This window comes from Cryptomeria japonica, chromosome 2 (genome assembly GCF_030272615.1).
Source record: "Cryptomeria japonica chromosome 2, Sugi_1.0, whole genome shotgun sequence".
Classification (NCBI taxonomy): Eukaryota; Viridiplantae; Streptophyta; class Pinopsida; order Cupressales; family Cupressaceae; genus Cryptomeria; species Cryptomeria japonica.
In genome coordinates, this window is record NC_081406.1 from 503,404,857 (window position 1) to 503,424,926 (window position 20,070).

Here is a 20,070-nt window from a genome sequence, read left to right on the forward strand (position 1 = left end):
TCAAGAAATGTAAGACATAAGAGTATCAAGCACTCAAAAAATGCAAAACATAATCACACCATAAAAGTATTAATTATTTAACTAGAGCATTCAATAAATTGAAGACATAAAAGCGTAATAGACGCGTGCTGTTTAGAGAAAGGATTATTTTTATTACATTTAAATTAACCTATAAAGTGTATTGCTTTGTAGATAGAGTGCATAGAGACAAACATATAAATTGTAAACATAACCGAGAGAAACATATAAATTGTAAACATAACCAAGACAAATATATAAATGGTAAACATTCGAGACAAACGACGTTCAAAGATCGGCTATGTAACCATAGAAATTAACTGTTTTATAAATAATAGCATAGTCATAGAGGACCAGTTATACAATTTTAATTAGAGGACCTCCTTTGCGATGGGAATCTACTCTATATCCTCACAAACCTCCCTGCTGGCCGTGGACTACCATAACCCGTGAAAATGGGGGTGTAGTCCATAATAAGCAGGTTCCATGGAAAGAATGTCATGACATCCTCGATACTGTCATTAGAGTAAGGCACCATGGACCATCCACATCTCCAATGGGGTCTGTCAGCACAGATAATGTGAATCCGAGGGAGAGTGACTGGCCAGTATGCAAGGGCAAAATACACTGGCCATAGTCGCCTATACAAAGCGACCGTCAACAGAGTCGACAATCTGGCAAAGGAGATCACGTCTTGTATGTGGACCGTGTACATATTGTCATCGGTATAATATCTTCCCATTCGAATGGTCCACTCAACGGTCCATCTGGGAGTTATTGTTCGGATAATATCCGAAACAATGATATCTGGGAGGCGCTGAAATAAGGTAGACTCCTTGTCGTTCTCTACCAATCACTCTAGCAGTCTGCAGATACATATGATAAGAGTGTTAGTAATATAACTATAGCATTCAAGAAATGTAAGACATAAGAGTATCAAGCACTCAAAAAATGCAAAACATAATCACTCCATTAGAGTATTAATTATTTAACTAGAGCATTCAATAAATTGAAGACATAAAAGCGTAATACTGAAAATTAAGTTGCATAAAACCCGCGCCTATCACCCGACGTGTATGTGAACGCCATTTAGTGATAAAACAGGGCGAAAAAACAATGGACCTGCATACAAAAATACATTATAAAAGATGGTTAGGGACAGTTATAGTAAACATTACAATGCAACTACAATAAACAAAGTTGTTCCATATTACGCAAGAGGTTGAATTAAGAATGGCTAAACATCAAGGGACATCAAGCACATATATGACATAGTTACAAACAGAAAGATTGATCTAAACAAATAATACCAAAATTAGTATCAGCGAGGATCACTGTGTGATCCCTCTCCACGTAAAAGACCATTAAAAGCCAATCGTTGACGAGGAGTCCTATGGCCAGGTGTTGAGGGGGTGCCAAACACTGTCACAAATTAGTGTGTATCACTTTCACCAAGTACAAGACACAATGACTAAATAAACGCGTGCAACATTCACATGTTTAGAAACCACTTACAGGTGACACTAGAGTACCAACCTGTATCAGAGACAACCGATGCAGTGGCAAGGACATGCGGTTCCCGTTCTTGGTCCAATTGCCTCTTTCCCCTTCTCCTCCTAGAAGTCTCAAAGGGAAACTCAAAGGTGAGAGGCTGCTGAACATCATGACAGATCTCACTCCTACTACTATGCCTATGTTGTCGCCGATTGTGACGACGGAGCCGACTTGCACTGAACCAAGGCCGCATACGTTCAGTGGTTGTATTGGCTGGATCGGTAGACAGTCTAAAATCAAATGACATGGCACTGACATTCTGAAGATCAGCCATGAACTTATCCAGATAGCATACAAATGCCATTAGTTTATCGCCTGAAGCCGACATTGTTTGCGACAATATGTTTAACTTTTTGTTTGCTTCGTTCCACATTACGGTGTCCACATCCTCTAAATTTGTATGTGCATTATAAATGGTGTTGACGATAGGTTCAGGTGTTGGGTTTTCATTAGTATTAGCAGATGTTGGAGTTGACATACGAATAGGATCTGTATGAAACAAGATCTTAGGGTGAAGTACACATCTTTTAAGTTAGCAAAAATCAACATTCACGAACATCCACTTACCAGGAACACGTGAATCGTGGAATGAATTGTTCATCATTGCAACAACCTTCAACACATGCTTGCACATGTTTCCTCGCAAACTCCACAAACATTCACAGATGTACAAGTGATCCCCAAATTTCCTAACCACATACCAGTTGCACGAGGACTGACTTTTCACCCAATACCATCCAGGAGTAGTGTCATCTGAAACACAATCGACATCAGGAATTTCCTTTGCCCTCTCCATACTAGTTTGCAAATGTGTCAACCTGTAGTTTTTGATAAATCCAAAATGCTACAATTCTCGCTTATGCTGGTAGAATGGTTCCACTTTATACACAAGTATAAAATACAGATTGTCCATCCTCCTCGAGCATGTCTTTTTATCATCTCTTAGGTGCAGTGACTTCAACTTACCATGGTATGATTCGATGGCATTATTTGTGTCCTGGTTAGCATGAGCGAAATTCCTGAAGTTTTTCGCCCACAAAGCTGGCCAAAAAAAAAAAAATTGAAATAAAGAAATTAAAAATAGGAGTAGGATGTCAACTACCAAATGACAACCAAAACGGGTAACAAGTCATAAAGCCACCACTCGAATGTAATGTCAAACTCACCGATACGGCCTTCTCCTTGACACCATGTGCTGTAGAAGTACTCTAGAAAATGTGGCTAATCACTAAATTCGGCAAAGAAAGTGTGCAACTCCTCCACCGTGCTCTCTTCACTTTCATGCATTGCCATCATTATCGTCCCTAGATGGTGAAAAATGTCCATTGCTCTTTCCTTCGTTGCATACTTGTATATGTTCTTCAACCATGCTCGACGCATGTGCCAAATACAAAGTATGACATGGCATTCAAAAACAGTCCTGTTATGAACAAAACATTTAATTGGGCTGAGGCAGGAGCGTGGTCATTTAAAATAAAACGTAAAGCAGCGCACCATACTATTTGATTTCATGTAGCCAAAATATCGCTCTTGCACTTACTGTATGGCTTGAATCTCTGCACTCGCATCATCTGTGATAAATGCATTGATCCTCCAATCAGGCCTCTTTTCCTTTCCTCATCTCCACAACTCCATCAACCACACCTGGATATCCTCGATCTTGTTCCTTGATGTCACAACCCATACAACAGGCACCCCCGATTGCTACTCGTCAAAGACGAGACATGAATACAATTGATACTATTTTAAACAACAAACAAGAAGATCATGATCATCCAGGGATCAAATGGGCTGCATGAAAACAGGTTAAGTTTGAAGAGACATACCCCGTATTTGTTTTTTGTGAATGTCAAATCCATTGAGATGATTGAGTCATGTGAGAATCGTACCATCATGTCAAGCATCCAAGCCGTTTGTATTCCCATAACGAAAGGTCTGTCGGCACCTTGTGGCTGCTAGAAAAAAAAGAAATTTGCCTCATCCTACTTTTTCCATTCTAAGATGCTAGTGGCATCATGCATATGCTTTCGTGACCGAATAGAACAGACCCTCATCGCCGCGTTGATAACATTCTTGCACGTCATGAATGAATCTCTCTTCTTCAACATGTCATGGAAAATAGGATCATCAAGATGTCGGTCCACAATAGCATCAATGCTCACATCCATCAGCAACAGCCTCTCTATATATGCTTTGTATTCATCGAAAAGGTTTGGTGCAAATTGAGAACGCAACTCATTGCTGGTATCATTGACGCCATGACAAGCTTCACCATTGTTGTCTACATGCAACGGTTGCTTGAATATCAAGATGGCCACATTTGGCCTACCATATAACACCTTAACAATGAAGTGGCATGTACAACCTCTTTTTTTCTGATATGTCCGCGCGCTTCTTATTCGGTGACTTCTTCCTATTGTCTTGTGGTCCATATGAACACCAATACCTTCAAAAAACAACTCTCCTATTATCAACAACAGTCGTTATGTCATTAAATGTAGACAAATAATATGAAAGAATGTGTCTACGAACCTGCTGTACATCTTTGTTGTGTGCGTGTTGTGCAGAGCACTATCGTGCTCACTGTGCCGCTTTCGGAGGAATTGGGTTTCAACACCTTCGCGCAACGATTCCCCTCTCATGAATGCATCCAATCTATCCAGTGGAATTGCTGCACACAGGTCTATCATTGAATCATTTTTGACACAAATTGGCATCCACTGAATATCCCTTGAATAGAAATGATGCAAACCTTCACCACCATCTTGAACTTCCAATACCATAATGTCCTTCCATTTCTGGTGTTTTCCCATTCTCGTCCTGCACATATCGGAGAAAGAAAGAGATATCATAAACAGTAAACAGCCACAGTGATTATATCTTTAGTGTGATGCTATTTTGAGATATTGGTTGATGTCAAATGTGTTTGCCATGATATTGGTCGCTTCGCACAAATGACCAAATCTACTTTACTGTTAGACCTTCATCCTGCCCATCCTGTTGGCACATTTATTTACAAAATAGTTTTGTGCTATATGTGGACACTTTGAGTTTCATCATAAGAGCATTTAGTGGTGGATTGTATGTACAGGTGATATCTTGCAGTATCTTCATGAAAAAGCATCACTTTAGCATATTGAGAAATGAGAAAAGTCTATCCCGATACCTGATGACTGAAGGGAACCGAAGGCGGGCTCATCGAAGAAAAAGACCATATCGGGATAGTGCAAAAAATAGTTAGATCGATTCCCGATGACATGGAGAATCGGAAGGTGGAACCATCGATATTACCTAAACCGATCAATCAAACTCTGAAGCATAAAGTATAAGAATGCATCGGAGACTCATCGGGACTTCGGGAGGAATAGGAAAATGCTATTCTGACCCCCTATGAAGATAAAAGCACTTGCGGGGATATCGGTGTAAATCATACCGATAAAGTAAACATGCATTAGGACTCATTGGGACATCGGAAGAATAAATTTTATGCTATGTCGAGTCTCGATAGGACTATTAAGGTGGATGTAGAGTTGCTAGGAATTCTTCGGAGTGATTTATGCCGATAACGCGGGTGACTTGGTCACAATGGGGACTGGTATATTGAGATCATCGGGGCATTGGAGGGACATAAATTGAACTATGCCGATACACGATGGGACATATCGGACTATGTTTCGGCTATCGGGAGGGGTCGGACGAGGCTATTCTAGCTCCAAACGCTCCAAAAAGGCAGTACAGAGGGACTAACACGTGTGTTAGTCACGCATTTTTCACCATCGATTTTGCATTTAACAGTCGCGATTGACTAACCTGTCACTAACACGCTGTACAAAAGGTTTGTTTTGGAGCCAGAGTAGTCGCGGCCCTCCAAAACAGAACCGTCGCACAGTGTGTTAGTGAGATGTTAGTCAATCGCAATCGTTAATTGCAAAATCCACGGTGAAAAATGTGCTACTAACACACGTGTTAGTCAATTCATATATGTCTGGGCTACGTCTATTATGAAGGTTTAGGGTTTTTTGAAATTTACCCTTTTTATGTTTTGAAAAAAGAGTGGCGGGCCCGGAATGAAGGTTAATGGACGATATCTTCCAGTAGATCCAACGGCCTGCCTTGTTTCGTAAAGGAAAGATGGTCGGTGTTTATCTTTTGTGAAGCAGCGAAAGGGAAGTGGGCCCAGCGGGAGGATGACATGGAAAGTAAAGAAGGTGCATCTTGAAAAGGATCTGACGGTCTACGTTAGTTCGGTGGGCAAAATAGCGTGGAGTTTATCTTTCACGAAGTGGCGAAAAGATGGTGGGCCCGACAGATTGGACTAGGGATTAAAGGTTTTACATCTTGAAATAGATCCAACGATGAGCGTTGTTTCGCAGCCCAAAGATGCAAGGTTTTTAAACTTCGCGAAACAGCAAAAACCCTTTGCGGTGAGGACTTCATACGGTTAGTGAAAAGGGTTTGCGCTCACCATGGAGAGTACAGATTGAGCAAATGCACAGTTTTTAATCTTCGCGAAATAGTGAAAAGCCATGACAATGAGATTTCCTTTGTGGTCCATTGGAGGTTTTCTTAAATTCAATTGCGAATTCATTGGTGAAGCTTGTAGATTAATGTCGCAATTCAACGCTCTATTGCCCTATTAAGCCTCACATCAACGGAATTTTAGTATAAATTCAAGTAATTTTGCAGAGGAAGCATTGCACAAAGTGAATTTCTTCAGGCAACAAGTAAGTTCTGCACTCATTTTGAAAGTTACAGTTCGAATTGGTTTCATTGGGTGTTTAGATTCTGAGAGGTCTATTTGAGTTTTAAATTGAAATACCTATAATTCAAGATGACACCACGAAGAGATTTCATAGGGAAAGTGAATTATTAGGATAGAGCTATATGTGATGATTTCTTGGAACAATTAACCTGATGAATACTAAGAGGGGGGGGTGAATTAGTATGCCAAAAATATCTGTATTTAAACACTTACATAGTTTGAAGATAAACTGGTAAAATAGTCTAACAGACAGACGAGTTATCACACAGTCAAACCAAAATGCAAATAAAGCATTCACCCACAAAAGAAATACAACCATAACACAAGATATTTGACATGGAAACCCAATTGGGAAAAACCACGGTGAGATGGAACTCACAAGTCACTATATGCAGAATAGAAACCCGACCGGTTCAGGTCTTACAATGTTCTTCACTAGAACAGATCCTGTTAGGAATCTCAATCTCTGTTAGGAGATAAGTCCGATTAAAGACTACCTTGTTAGAGGATTTTAGATTCACAGAGGTGAACCACCTTGTTAGAGGATTTTACAAAGGCTTTTGGGCCTACCCGGTTAAGGGCTACAGACTTGTCAAAGATGTGAGTAATCAACAAGTGTTTGATCTATCTGGTAGCATAAACTACTTGGTTAGATCTAGTGTAGCTTACTGCTAATGCATTTCAGCATTACTTCAGTCTTCTCTATCTCTTTCTATTACAACTTGATCTTCTTAGATAAGATCGCTCTTACAAAAACTCAACAACCACCTTAAACCCTAGCCACAACATAAACCCTTTCAGCAACAACAACTACAACAACTCAAAACCCTAGACATGATGTCCTTTTAAAGGAATCTGATTTCATGTCGGTCCAATAGGATTACATTACAATTTCCTAGGTTCAATGAATCTAGACATACTTAGTAACATGACACAAAAAGCACCGTCAATCAATCGGTGGGTTGGTAACTCATCACAAAATGCCGGTTGGTAACTCATCATAGAGTATTACCAGTTCATACAAAATACCAGTTGCTGGCTTGACAAAAATGAAGACTGGTAAGAATATGTTATGCCGCTTTGCTCCTTCGTATCAGTTGAGATCTCCGAACCGCTTGAGGTCGATATGCTGCTTCAGACCGGGAAACACATTCTGCAAAATCACCAATAGTCTAAAGACTAGAATACAACATACCGGTTGGAACAAATACCGGTTGAGCTCTAGCTTATACATATAAAGGGGATCTCTATACAAGTGTGTGTCCATCAATGACAATCACAACATAAACATAAAAAATGCCAACAATCTCCCCCTTTGGCATTGATGGAAACACTTAGGAAAATAAAATTTTGACATCTAAGTGTTTTACAATAAAAAACATGCTATTAACAAAATTGCTCCCCCTAAGCATATACACTATCCCTTAATCAATACAATGTATAACAATTTTGCACACAGAGCATAAACATTGAGATATCAGAGCATATAGCATATATCAAAACATATATCAAATTTTCAAAACCAGATACTTCTCCCTATTCTTCTCCAAAATAGATAGAGTACTTCTCCCTCTTTATCAGAAGATCAAAATTTTTAAACCAAAAACTAGATACTTCTCCCCCTTTGCCAACAATGACAAAGTACCGCTGAATAACCCTGTTTCTGTTTGATATTGAAAGAATAAAAGTTTATGACAATAATGAATAATATTTGTCAAAAACCGATTTGTAGTCCTGCAAAAATTGTTTCATGGATAGAGACCAGGACTCAAGTAGGGAGGTGGCAACTTCTTTCTTTGTTTGCATCTGGGATACCTGTTCTTCCATGGCATCAACTATGCTCATCTCTTGTGTAACTGTTAAGGCATCCAGGTTCAGATAACACTTCTGAAGAATTTGCAGTCGTGGAAGTAAAACCAGTTGAAGCTCTTGCAAATCGCTAGACCGTGTACTGATCTCTTTCTCCATCTTGGCTGACTAGATCTGAAATCGGTGAACGGTTTGCCCATAAGTTGCAAAGGAATCATAAGGAGGTTTAAATGTGCTTAAGTAGGACTGTAAGTCCGTTTGAAGCTTTTGCTTCTTAGTTGGCACATCATCGTAGAATAGATGGGGTTGACAGATTTTGCTTAGTAGCAAGTTTCCCTCATCCAAAGCGTCCCTTATATCCTTTTGGTCTTTCAGAAGTTCAGATCGGAGCTCATTCATCTTTTTCACCAGAGCAATGTTAAGAGCCTTTTGATGCTCTTTCTTGACATTTGCCTCAACTGCTTCTTCTAGGCTCTGCACCTAATCATCCACTACAGTACATAGTAGTTTGAGCTGTGCTAATGATGATTTAGTGTTAGGAAGATTGGTACCAAGGATTAAACCGGTAAGGGTGTCTACAGCCGCCTGAATTATGTCCTGCTCCTTTTTCCTGTGAATGATCTCAAGGCACTCTTGAGCAACCTTGATGCTTTGCATAAGCTCTAACTCACTTGCAGACTGGAGATCGATAGGACTAGAGATATTAGCCGGTTTGGTTTGACTCCCGGTTGCCTTCGGAGTCTCCATCTGTGTGCTCTCCATTGCTTTCACTGCCTTGTCTGCATCTTCCTTCTTCCTTTTCTCTGCTTCTTTCTTCTGTTCTTGTTCCTTGTCTTCCTCTTCTTTCTTTTTCCTGTCTGCTTCTTTCCTCTTCTCCTCTTCTTTCTCTTTCTCTTCCTTCTTTTTCTTCTCTTCCTCTTCCTTCTTCTTCTTTTCTTCCTCTTCCTTCTTCTTCTTTTCTTCCTCTTCTTTCTTCTTCTTTTCTTCTTTGTCCTCTTCTTCTTTCTTCTTCCTTTCATCTTCTTGCTTCTTCTTCTCTTCATCTTTTCATTTCTCCTCTTCCTCTTTTCTCTTCTCTTCCTCTTTTCTCTTTTTCTCATCTTCATCCCTCTTCTTTTTCTCTTCCTATTCCTTAGCCGTTTCCTGTGTGTCCTTAGCTTGCTCACCGCCCTGTTTGGCTTGTTGCCCCAGTTCTATTCCCTCAGAAGGTATGTCCTGAGTGACATCTTCTACATCCAGGGCATCGAAATCAATAGTGTCGATTGGTTCTTCAACCGGGTTTCCTTCTTCATCAAAAACTTCATCCGGTTTGGATATGACCGGTTCTATTTCTGCTTGCCGGTTGACCATTCGTGCTTTGTGAGCTTGAATAGTATGATTCATATACTGATGAGTGTCTTTTTCAACATCATCAACTCTTCCTTCCAACAGCCAGAGTCTTCTTCTCCTTGTGAAGAAGAGTCCTTTATTTTGATCCAACACATCAAATAATTCTAAATTTGAGAGGTCGAGAAAGTACTGTGCAAAGACTTTCTCCCTAATCTCCTGTTCTTTTTCAATGGCAATGCGCCATTTATTATCTAATGCTTTAAATAAAGAATCCGGTGTCTGAGATTTAATCTTTGATGGCGACCGGTCATTTTTGCACAAATAAATAATGATTTCATGTAATACTTCTTCCTTCTCCTCATCACTAAAATCATCATAATAATCTACTAAATCATGAAGTAATTTTCTCCTAATATTCTTAACTGTCCTTTGAAAATGTGTCAAAGGTTTGTATGAGGAGATATCAATATTTACTGGTGCGGATGCTGCCAGTTCATTCTTCTTCATTTTCTTTGTCTATCTGGCCTTCTTTGGCTTTTCATCAGAGTCGGTCTCTTTAGAGTCCGGTTCATTTGTCTTAGTCTTCCTTTTTCTTTCAAAGACTTTTGCCGGTGTCACCTCCGATTTCTTCTTTGCAGGTGACTGCTTGGTCACTCTTGGAGTTGGAGTGGTAGCTGGTGCCGATGCTGCAGGCACTGCCTTGGCTTTCTTTGCTGTCGGTTCTTTTCCTTTCTGTAAAGCGGAAAAAATCGAACCCTAGTCGTTCTCCCCTCCCCAACTTCAAGGAGAGAGAAGGGAGAGTCACTAGGGTTGATGGTTTTCACTTAGGGGAGACTTTACATTCAAAAGAGGGGTTGAAACCCACAAGATCCAATCCCACGCAATGCAAGATTGGATTCTGTATGAGTTTCAAGGGTTAAGACAGCAAGGCTACCCTCTTTTGTAAAGAATGTAGATAGAATGATTAAGCTAGGAATACATAGAAAGTGAGAAAGATTTGCTTATAAACTGAGATAGGGATATGACATGAAGCTGCGGACCTAGAATTAGCAGTAAAATGTCGAGATGACGCTGTCTTGCAAATTTGAGCAAAAGTTGACGGGACGATGGCGCTCGGCGTGCACACGGTCCTCCGAAAAATCCGCGAAACGAAGGGGGATCTGTTTGTCTCTGCACAAGGATTCCAGATCTTCAATTTCAGCCGTGTACCTGCAACCTACACACAGAAAAGAGAGGATGATTGGGGGGTTAGGGATGAGGGGTTTGCCTTTAGGTCAAACCCCGGTTTTGGAATTAACCAAGAAATGAGAAATGTTGTAAATGTAATGTAAAACAAGTACTAATACCTTGTTGTAAGGATGTTTGTATCCTTATGTGCGAAGGTATAGATGTTGTTGTATGTTGTATGTTGTATGTTGTAGTATGTGATCTCCTCTTCAATGGTTGAATCCTTGTCTTGAATGCAACACCTAGCCTTGAATGGAGACTTAGAATGATCAATTGCTTGAAGGAATGCTTGAATGCCTGAATGCTTGAATGTTTGAATATCGTTTCCATGCCTTTTTCCCTCTTTTTCTCTTACCAAAATGGGAGAGGAAAAGTAGTTTATATACTTGTCAATTAGGGTTGATAGACTGATTTTCCCGACCTTAGGCCGACCAGGAAATGTTATTTTCCAATTTGCAAACAAAAAGGCCCGAAGTCCCATAGGAGACCGGACCCGAAATAGGGCCAGGGACCAGGGCGCTGGGCGCCATGGTCCTGGGGGACCAAGGCGCTGGGCGCCCTAGTCCTGAAGGACCAAGGCGCTGGGCGCTCTGGTCCCACCTCCCGGGACAGCAAGGTGCAAGGAGGGATCAAGCAAGGTGCTGGAAAAATGCAGTTTTTGATGTCGTGAACAAGTTTCGGGGTCTCCATTCAGGTTCAGTGTTGCATCGCCATCGTGAAGACCCAAATACAATCAAAATTGCAAGTGTCGCAATTTTAGGACGCTACACTTTCTTAACAAATGGTTCTTCAACCGGTGCAATCCTCTCCAAGTAGGTTCCGGTCCTTTTAGCCTTAGGATCAAGAGGCGAGGCAATAAGGGTTGAGGCATACCCTTCCAGAATGTCATACATAACCTCATAGCCCATTGGCTCCACTTCCTCCATTCTAGCTCAACAACCTCCATTAAGCATTTGTCCACCTGAATGGTGAAACATATGTCATCTTCATATTTCTTAATGATATCACCTGAGATCCTTACCCTTTGACTCATCTTTCTTCTGAACTCATCAAAATATTTGTTCAGTACTTTAGGGTAACCAGTTCCAATGGCTTGTATGCTTTCCTTGATCTGCTTGGTTATCGGTTGGTCAAGAGACCACTGGACATCTCCTACTCCAAGAAAGTAGCCTTGGAAATAGAAGAAAAACCCTACCAGTAGTTGTCCAAACTTAAACCTTAGTGCATTGTCCTATTTGATTGCCTTTAGATTCAACAGGAGTTGCCTCTGCATAGCGGTGCATAGGTCAAATGATGCATCCTCTTTAATCATCCAGTAAGCAACATTTACCGCTGCAATAGATACATAATTAATCCTGCTGGCTGAGAATGTTCTATAGCCTATCACCATGCAGGCGTATTTCACCAGATCATCCTTGATAGGATTAATTGTCATACCCCGTGAGTCACTTGTTGAACCGGTGAGCTTGGCCATTTTGGTTTTGCTTACCGTTCTTAGGGCTGGCAGTTCCCCTGTGTTACAGAAACCGGTGACTGCATGAATTGCCTGAGGCGTGATATCATGTGTCCTCTCTAGGTACATCTTGTCACCATGGACTCTGCTCAAAATTATCCTGATATGATCCTCCGTAAAATCTTCCAGAAAGTATACTGCATTATGGAGTTTCTTCTTCTCTAGGATACTAAACTCTAGTTTGATCTTTTTGTCCTTGCCGCAAAATAAACCTAACTAGGTGTGAATAGATAAAGACCCTAGGTCTTCTATTTTGCAATCAATATAATCTGAAATTCCTTCTTCAACTATGACTCCAACCGGAACTTGTGATAAGGCATTATATTTGGACTTCCTTTGAATAAAACTTTTTGACTCAATGGATGTACTAGAACTGGTATGAGATGCGGAAGCCATTGTTGAGTATTTCAAGAACACAAAAAATACCTTTACAACGCGAATTTAGGGCTTCCTGATTCTTCTTCACTCCACTCTCCATCGGTTGCCAAATCGCCGCTTTGTGTTCCCCTCGACCGCTTGCAAACTGGATTTGAATCTCCTTCAAGATTTATCAATTTCTTGAAATCTTAGCTCAAAACGCCTTTTCTTTGCTTTGTACTTGAAAAATTTTCTTCGCTCAAAAACAGATAGTGAGAAATGATTTGAAATATGCGTTTATACATGTCTCTCACCTACCACCATTAATGCTCCTCTATTAGGGCATAAACCCTAATTTGCCTTTTCTACCATTTCTAGTCTTCTTCCAAGTGACAGGTATCACATACCAGTTAAGGTCTTTTACCAGTGTAATCGGGGGTTCACAATCATTTCATCGTTTGCTCCCCCTAAGCCTCTTTGGAGCTTAGTTTGCCGGTTCCGATATTTCCACACTAGGTGCAGAAACCGGTTCCTCTTCCAACATTGTTGGTTTCTTCCTCCAGGTTTTGTTCATGTCCGCTTGAAATTTTTCAACATCAACTTCTCCTTTCTGAGTGATCGGTATATCATCAGATATACTCTTTTTGCTTCTGCAGAATCTTGCAATGTGACCCAGTTTGTTGCAGTGATAGCAAACCAATCCAAGTGCTCTCCAAGGTCCATTGTTCATATTTCCATTCTTCCTTCTGCATGTAGCAGCAGTGTGACCATGTCCACGACATGTCCAACAGTTTTCTCTCCATCTGGTTGCTGATTGATAACCACTGTTGCCTGACTAATAATTGTAGGTATTAAACCGGTTAGGGTTCCAGTTTACAAAAGATTCCGAACCAGCTCCTTGGGTCCTCTGAGGATATCTTCTGGTATTGTTCATGACAGACCTGCATTCAGATGCTCTATGCCCAAACTTGTTGCATGCATAACAATGACCATTGAACTTATTGGATCTAGGGATATTGTTGATAAAATATGGAAAATTATTGTAGGCTTTGCTCCTACATATGTTGGCAGTGTGTCCTTCTTTAAGACAGTTAAAGCAAACAAGTTTGAATTTTTGTTTACCTTTTCCTTTGAGTGCCGGTTGCTTCTTTGATGCTTCAGCATTTGTTCCTGAGGATTCTCCTTCCTCATGTATAGAGAAACCAAGACCATTGGTATTCTTTACTGGTCTAGATGACTCAAGCTTTTGCTCTAGCTTGATAGTACTTTTGCTAAACTTAGCAAGTATTTCCTTTGACTCAGAGAGTTCTTTGGAAATAGCAGTATTGGTCTCCATTAGGCTTGCATTTTCAGAGATGGCTATGTTTAGTTCTCCTTGCATGTCTTCCTTTTCCATTCTGCTCTCATGAAGGTGAGCAGTCAGTGCACTAATCTCTTGTTTCAACTTGGAGATCTCATGATCTCTGTCCTTTACCCGATCTTCAGCTTTCCTCCAGTTCTCAAGCTCTTGACTAAACCGGATGGTCAGTCCTTCCAACTCCTTTCTCAGATTGGAGTTTGAATCATTCAGCTTATTTACTTCTGCAATCATGGCTTCCATATTTGCTTCATCTTCAGAAATACTTTCAGATAGCTCCATCAGCTTCTATGCATGTTCTCTCCTTTTTGCTTGAGATGCCTTGTATTTGACCATAAGATCATCATAGGCTTGCTCAGAATGAGTGAGCCATTGAGTAGGTTCCCTCAAGGTGTATTCCCCCATATCTCTTTCCAAGTGGTTAAACTTATAGAAAGGTAGGCTCTGATACCAATTGATGAATACTAAGAGGGGGGGTAAATTAGTATGCCAAAAATCTTTGTATTTAAACACTTACATAGTCTGAAGATAAACTGATAAAACAGTCTAACATACAGACCGGTTATCACACATGCAAACCAAAATGCAAATAAAGCATTCACCCACAAAAGAAATACAACCATAACACAAGATATTTGACGTGGAAACCCAATTGGGAAAAACCACGGTGAGATGGAACTCACAAGTCACTATATGCAGAATAGAAACCCGACCGGTTCAGGTCTTACAATGTTCTTCACCAGAACAGATCCTGTTAGGAATCTCAATCTCTGTTAGGAGATAAGTCCGATTAAAGACTACCTTGTTAGAGGATTTTAGATTCACAGAGGTGAACCACCTTGTTAGAGGATTTTACAAAGGCTTTTAGGCCTACCCGGTTAAGGGCTACAGACTTGTCAAAGATGTGAGTAATCAACAAGTGTTTGATCTATCTGGTAGCACAAACTGCTTGGTTAGATTCAGTATAGCTTACTGCTAATGCATTTTAGCATTACTTCAGTCTTCTCTATCTCTTTCTATTACAACTTGATCTTCTCAGGTAAGATCGCTCTTACAACAACTCAACAACCACCTTAAACCCTAGCCACAACATAAACCCTTTCAACAACAACAACTACAACTACTCAAAACCCTAGACATGATGTCCTTTTAAAGGAATCTGATTTCATGTCGGTCCAATAGGATTACATTACAATTTCCTAGGTTCAATGAATCTAGACATACTTAGTAACACGACACAAAAAGCACCGTCAGTATGTCGGCACTGTCAATCAATTGGTGGGTTGGTAACTCATCACAAAATGCCGGTTGGTAACTCATCACAAAGTATTACCGGTTCATACAAAATACCGATTGTCGGCTTGACAAAAGTGAAGACTGGTAAGAATATGTTATGCCACTTTTCTCATTCATACTGGTTGAGATCTACAAACCGCTTGAGGTCGATATGCCGCTTCAGACCGAGAAACACATTCTACATAATCACCAATAGTCTAAAGACTAGAATACAACATACCGGTTGGAACAAATACCGGTTGAGCTCTAGCTTATACATATAAAGGGGATCTCTATACAAGTGTGTGTCCATTAATGACAATCACAACATAAACAACAAAAATGCCAACATAACCATGTCTACAAATGTCGCTGCTAAGATCAAAGAATTAGTGCCCAAGGCCCCCCGTTTGAGAATTGGAGATGGTTTATATGACAAAGGGAACTGGTTGAGGGATTCACAGACAGGACTATCAGGGCTGGGACTTTTCAAGGTGGGTTTTGGCCAAAGATATTCTGCTGCTCCAATGAACAGTCTGTGGGAATTAGATGTGGGAAAGCTCATAGTCCCTGCGGTTTTTATGGATGTAGATCTATTAACCCAGGTTGCAAATAATTATGACCCTATTGCTAAATGTGTGAGAAATATGAATGGGGGAGCCTTAATTGAGATTAATGATGATGAGTTTAGGAAGGTGTTTAAGCTCAGTGAGGTATCAAACTACTTAGAGCCAATCAATTTTGATACACTTGCAGAGGTCTACAATGTCTAGAGAGATCATATCAAGAGTGGTCCTTTGAAAGAATTTTTTGTCAAAATAGGAGGGTTTATTGTTGTAGGCCCTAGTACCATGGAACCCTTCTCTATGAATTTGTTTACTCTGAGGGGTAAAGGCATGTATTGGTCTTTTTGTCAGATTTTTGGGGAAGATGCCCAAACCAATATGCCAGCTCACTATATGCTAATGATAGCACAGATCTTAAACCCCTCTCTGATAGTAACTTTTGATTATGCATCTTATCTCACTGATGCAATCCATGCAGAGCTGATAGGGATTAAAAATGGCAAGGTAGATATACCTTTTGGGTGGTATTCTCTTCTCATGCATATGTTTTTGTTTAAAAGTGCTGATTACTTCGATAATGGAATGGATCTGGTTAAGGAAAAGGATGGTGAAGAGATGCCTATGCAATTATGGAGCACAATTTTGTCTTGGGATAGAGAGGACACCAGTTACTTGAAGTTTGACAGATGCTTTGCATCTAGGCTTCAGATTCTCTTGTGCCAAACAAATCCTAGGATCCCTAAGGCCCTCATAGAGTTCCTTAGGCCTAAAGAATTTGCTGAGGGTATCAAGATTGCACACAACTGGGGTGATGTATATTTATACCCTGTCTCTACGGTGTTTAGAGTTTACGGATTCAGAGGAACTCCATATTTGCTTCCTTATGAAGTCCCATTGAAGATAGGAATTGCAGAGATCCTAAGGCAAGTCGGGGGTCTCCAAGAGGCAGAGTTAACAAATAGGGGAAAAGGGACCATTTTCCCTACCACCACCATTGCTCATCAATTTGTAATTACCAATGGTGGCTGGAAACACTTTGATGATTTCTTTCAACCATATAGGTTGCCTACTGTAGTATCAAGATTTGCTGACCCTGAAGATTTCTTCAATGGTATGTTTAGAAAGAGAGCAGTACGTAAAGGTAGACCACATCAGTTCCATTTTCCTGAGGATCTGATCAGAAATGAATTCAATCTAGATGAGCAAGAATTGAGAAAAGAAAAAAGGGTAGCATACAAGAAGGCTCTTGATTTTATTCACCAATTTGATGGTGGTTATGATCCTCTATCTAGTTTTACTCCCTTTCACGAGAAAATTAAATTCTTAATTCTTCATTTTGAACACATAATGCAGACATTGAAGGAGAAGAGGGAGGCTATAATGAGGAATGATCCTCAAAGGGCTAAGTTGGTTTTAGCCAAGCCTGCCTTTGCCAAGGCCATCCCTCCAGGTGATTATGTGATGCATAAGAAGCGAAGGTATAGTGTGCTAGTGCCGGTAACTAGTAAGCCCTCTATTTCAAAAGGAAAGAGAGCAATAGGAGATGTCACTGACATCCAAAACTCCCCTAAAAGGCAAAGGGAAGGAAAAGAGGTGCAAACAGGTGAACTTCTGTACTCTCCCTCCCAATCCCCTATCCATGTGGGAGATGAGCAGGCAGCCGTAGAGCAATTGTTGCAGTTAGGAAGTCTCGGTGAGATTGCCTACACTTATGAGGAAACACAAGAGGGAATGCCCGAAGAGCCACCGACTGCTGAGATGAATTTGACTACAGGTGAGTTGAAAGGAAAGGAGCTAGACCCTGCTATCAAACATGCTAGTGATGATTTCCTGGCTGATAATAATTCTGTTACAACAGGGTCCTTTATGCAATTTGTTTGGAAACAAAATATTGAGCAATTTAAGGCAAGATGTGAGAAGAGAAAGAATGAGCAACCCCAGAAAGATGCAAATACAGTGGAGGAAGAGGTGAAGCAAGAAATGATGGCAGAATTCAAAGCCATTTCTCCTCAAGAGGGGAGAGAAATGGTGTCAAAGGCTAGTGTTTTAATCCTTCCTGAATGGGACATAGCAGATGCCTTAGTGCTTGAAGCAGTAAGGAAAGAAACGAAGCCCCTAGAAGGAGTGACATTCACTAAGGATAATGTTGCTTTGGTTATGTGGTCCCTAAAGAGGGATGAGAGCAAAACGAGGAAGGACACCTCAAAATCCAACTACCTAGGAGGTATGATAGTGAAGAGAGTTTAGGACACTGGAATGGTGGAAGTTGCCAGCACAGTTCTAGAAACTGCAAAATTCAGTGTGGCAGTGGCTGAGAAAGAAGCTAAGGAGAGAGCTGATCTCCAAGTAAAACTGGAAATAATTTTAAAGGCTTGTAATGAGGCCAAAGGAGAGATAGCCAACCGAGACAACATCATTGCTAGTTTACAAAGTCAATTGGCAGGGCAATACCAAAAAGGTGAGTCATCTACTTTAATGATTGCATCTTCTCCAGCAAGACCCCCACCCTCCAGTCCTATCATTGAATTTCCCGCTTCTCCTATGACCTCTGGTTTCGAGGCTACTGAAACTTTAGAAGATGAGATGGAAAAGTTTAAATGGGGTCATGCCTTACTTAGAAGAAACTATGAAGAAAAGGTGAGAGGTACAATTTTGAAATTTGGTGACTCAGTTAGAGCCTCTATTGTATACATTAACATGAAAACAGTTTTGAATATTTTGACTGATTTGAAAGAAGATAAGGCCACTTTAGAGCCAATTCTAAATAAGTGGATGGCTAGGGGACTGGAGTTGGAACTTATGTGTTCATCTCATGTAGAGGCAGAGGGTGATGCCAATATCAAATCCACTTATGAGTTAATAAAAGGGATGATTGGATTAGCAGAAGAAAGGGCAGATGTGAAGAGAGAAACCCACATATATAGAAAAGAATATTTTGATCATAAGTATGAGTTGTTTCCTGGGGGTTTTGTTGGTCCAAATCAGCTAAAAGAGGAAAAGGAATGGCTTGATGAGTTGGGGTGTAACTTGTCAGAGAGGGTAAACGAGGTTATTAATACAGATGACATGGCTTTATTTATTAAGACAGTTGAGGAGATTGAGAAAGCAAAGTCACATTATGGTTTTCTGGAGACAGAGGTTGGGAAATTGAGAATGACATGGAAAAGGCTAAATAAGTTGAAAAAGAAGATCGTTAGCTTCTCCTGGCCAGGTGATGGTGTGTTCGAAGAGTGGAAAAAGAAATATGCAGTTCAAGAAGAGGAAGTCCCACAACACTTGGAAGATGCTGCAGTGGAACAACAAACTTAAAAGGCTGTTAGGATATAAAATGATTGTATTTTTCTTTCCTTTTCTAGCTGGAATCATGGTTGTAACAAACTTTTCCTATGAAAGTCCGAAGCTTGTTTGTAGCCATATTGTTATAAATGGATACCAGGACTTAGGAAAAATCATCACAAGAATTTGTAAAGAAACTCTGCTGAAATATATCTGTGGTGTTTCTTGTTCTCTCTGGAATTACATTTAGTCTAAAATTATCAAAATGAATATAAATATACACATCAAAGTTTCAGCCCTAAATCTTCTTTCTCTTCTGGTGTGCATTCATTAGTTCTTTGCATTCATTCTTTCTTGGGATCAAATACTGAAAATGAGCATAAGTTTTCTTTAATGTTATAGTTTCTATTTTCTTTGAAAACTTCTTATATGTTAGTCTAGAAATCTATTTTCTTCGTGTCCTCTTTAGCAACAAACAAAGTTATTAAAATTTCTTATAGGGAGGAATAGGGCTGGGCTGAAGTGCCTGAAGCTATCCTGGCTCTACCTATCGTACAACGTGTTAGCGACAAGTTAGTCAATTGCAGCCGTTTCTTGCAAAATCGACGATGTAAAATGCGTTATTAACACGTGTGTTATTCAATTCATACTGCCATTTTGGAGCCAGAATAGACACGTCCCACACTTAGCATGGTCCTATCGGATCTTAGCATAACATAAAAGTTCTTCTTCTGACGTCCTGATGAATCCTCATTTGATGCACTCTTTATCGGTATAACTCACATTGATACTCCAGCCAATGCTTCTATCTTCATCGGGGGTCAGAATAGCCCTTTTTATTCCTCCTGAAATCCTGATGAATTCCTGATGCACTTTTTGTGTTATATGCTTCCGAGTTCTTTTATCGATATATGTAATACCGATGGCTTGGAATTCCGATTCTCCATATCATCGGGGATCGGTATAGCAATTTTTGCACTACTCCGATATGAATCTTCTTTCCGATGGTGTCGCCTTCAGTTTCCTT